Source organism: Citrus sinensis, chromosome 8 (assembly GCF_022201045.2).
Source record: "Citrus sinensis cultivar Valencia sweet orange chromosome 8, DVS_A1.0, whole genome shotgun sequence".
In the NCBI taxonomy this organism is placed as follows: Eukaryota; Viridiplantae; Streptophyta; class Magnoliopsida; order Sapindales; family Rutaceae; genus Citrus; species Citrus sinensis.
Window position 1 is genome coordinate 15,360,646 of NC_068563.1, and position 3,431 is coordinate 15,364,076.

Consider the following 3,431-nt stretch of genomic DNA (forward strand, 5'->3'; position numbering starts at 1 on the left):
TATGTTTGCCATATGTAAATCCAGAAAGCACACAAATGTTCTTGAATTGTCTATTGGGAGTAGCTGACATTGTCATACTTCTCAAAAACAATTTGTGAGTGCTTGACAAAAAAGAAATCACATTTAAGAGTCTTGGTGATAGTGGGTCATGGTTGTGTATGAGGTAATATGTCAGTGTCAAATAACGCGTAAAGCACGTGGCTCGCAAGTCAAAAAGAAAACAGTAAAAAGGAAAAAGCAAACAGTAATAAAATTATTAAAGACAATAATGCAAACAATAAGACAATAGTGAAATAAAATAACAATAAAGTAAAAGGATATTTACAGGTAGTTGCGACTGTGGCTCACATCTTCCTCTGATTTTACGTCCAGAAACGGCTTGAACGCCCTCTATGGGTCGAGGATAGGCTTCCTATCCAGTTTTCTTATAAACTGGCAAACAGGGTCGTTTATAGTCAGATTCCCGAGACTATATCGTGCATGCTCTTTCTGGAATAATGGCCATAACTGGAGAATCGCTCCTTGCACATATCCACTGGGATGCGTTTCAAGAGACAAAAGGATATCATCCAATGACTCCTTATTCAAGCCATCCCTAATGAATTGAATCTTATCTTCCCTGTTATCAGACACCATTCCTAAAGAACATGGGTTTTTATTGCAACTCATTCTGGCACACTTATGACAAGCAACAGAAATTCTTCGAGCTCGTCGTTTTCTTGCATAATTTCCTTTACCATAACCAGGCATGTATGCAATAAATTTTGGAGGTAACTCACCTGCCGATCGTACTTTAGCCTCGATTAACCAACGGATGTCAGCAGGTATGTTATTCCTCATGAGTAATCGCATGCGTTCGGACCGAGCTTTATAGATCGTAAGGAGGGCATTCTGAGGAAGTGAAGGGAATCGCTTGTGAAGCTTCGCTAGAATCTCGTTTCTGTTCATACCTTCGCCTCAGAATATCAGTTATTATGGGAAACTGAAGTAACCGACTTGATTGTCACGGAGTACCGTTATCCGCCATTTCACCGGGGTAACAAACTAAAGCACACAAAATAGAAAAACAAATTAAAACACACAAAGAAAATTAAAATCGTCCTCTTATTGAATTTACCTCAAGCTCCAACTGGATGTCGTAAACACTTCTCTCAATGTCTCTGAGTTGGTGTTCTAAACCCTCAACATAGGCTACTAACTCTGGTGGTTGTAGAGCCCAAATGCGATGTGTTTTACAAAATTGAATCTGTCTTTTGAGATGAGTTTTGACACGTTGAAGTGGTTTAAGAATGTTCAGGAGGAACGGTCTAAGTATGAGACTCATGATTAAAAATGATAAGAGAAAACTTAATGGTAAAATAAACACACTTATGCAAAAACAATTTCAATTAGCAAAAGAATAATAATAAAAAGAAAGAAAGAAAAATCAAATCAACGAAAAGAAAAAAAAATCAATTCAAATTTGGTGGGTCACTCAAATTTATTTCGGTGTCTTCTTCATGTGGTTGGTACTCTAGATATGGCTTTAATCTTTGACCATTAACTTTAAACGTGACACCGTTCTTTGGGTCTTTAATTTCAATTGCCCTATGTGGAAAAACAGTATGAACAATAAATGGGCCAGACCAACGAGAGCGTAACTTACCTGGGAATAGGTGCAAGCGAGAATTGAATAAAAGCACTTTCTGACCTGGAGTGAACGATTTTCTCATAATTTGCTTATCATGGAAGACTTTCATTCGTTGCTTGTAAATCTTGGCATTTTCGTACGCGTCATTGCGAATTTCTTCAAGTTCTGCCAGCTGTAATCTTCTTTCTGAGCTGGCTTGCTGCATGTCAAAATTGAATTTCTTGATGGCCCAATACGCACGATGCTCGAGTTCCACAGGTAGGTGGCAAGCTTTTCAATACACTAGCCTGTAGGGTGACATCCCAATCGGGGTCTTGAAAGCCGTTCTATATGCCCATAAGGCATCATCAAGTCTTAATGACCAATCTTTTCTGTCCGGCCTCACCGTTTTTTCTAATATGTGCTTTATTTCTCGATTGGAGATCTCAACTTGGCCACTGGTTTGCGGATGATACGGGGTCGCCACTTTGTGTGTGATTGAATACTTTGTCAAAAGAGCTTTGAATGCTTTGTTACAAAAGTGGGCACCACCATCACTAATTATTGCTCGAGGGAATCCAAAGCGCGAGACAATGTTGCTTTTCAAAAATCCTATCACCACCTTGTGATCATTGGTCCTACATGGAATTGCTTCTACCCATTTTGAGACGTAGTCAACACCAACCAATATGTATTGATGGCCAAAAGAAGGGAGAAAGGGTCCCATGAAGTCGATACCCCATACGTCAAAAATCTCAACCACTAAAATTGGATTTAGTGGCATCATGTTCCTTCGTGTAATGCTCCCCATTCGTTGACACCTATCACATGAAGAACAAAAAGTGTAAGCGTCTCGAAATAGTGTTGGCCAATAGAAACCACATTGTAAAACTTTAGTCGCTGTTTTCTTAGCACTGAAATGGCCTCCACAAGCTTGTTCATGGCAGAATGAAAGGATATTCTGAATTTCACTTTCTGGGACACATCGTCTAACAATTTGGTCTGCACAATACTTGAACAAATACGGGTCATCCCAAAAGAAATTTTTTATCTCTGCAAAGAATTTAGCCTTGTCTTGCTTGGTCCAATGCTCTGGAAGTTTACCTGTAACAAGATAATTAACTATATCAGCATACCAAGGTAATACTTCCACATTCATTAATTGTTCATCTGGAAATGACTCATTCAATGGTAATGATTCTGTAATTGTGTCAAAATGGAGACGAGAGAGGTGGTCCGCCACAACATTTTTTGTCCCTTTCTTATCTTTGAATTCCAAGTCAAATTCCTGCAAAAGTAACACCCAACGAATTAGCCTAGCTTTTGCATCTTTCTTTGTGAGAAGATATTTAAGAGCAGCATGATCTGTGAACACGATTATTTTACAACCAATGAGATAAGATCGAAATTTTTCTAATGCAAACACTACTGCTAGCATTTCTTTTTCAGTAGTTGAATAGTTCAACTGTGCATCATTTAATGTCATACTAGCATAGTAAATAACATGGGGAATTCGATCAACTCTTTGTCCTAATACTGCTCCTACTGCATAATCAGATGCATCACACATGAGCTCAAATGGTAATTTCCAGTTCGGGGCCTGAATGATGGGTGATGATGTCAACAACTGTTTTAATTTTTCAAACGCCATAAGACATGAATCATTAAAGATAAAAGGTACATCCTTAGCAAGTAAATTGCATAAGGGTCTAGAAACTTTGCTAAAATCTTTAATGAAACGTCTATAGAAACCAGCATGCCCAAGGAAAGATCTTATTTCTCTGACTGTTTTGGGTGGAGGAAGATTAGAAATGAGATCCAC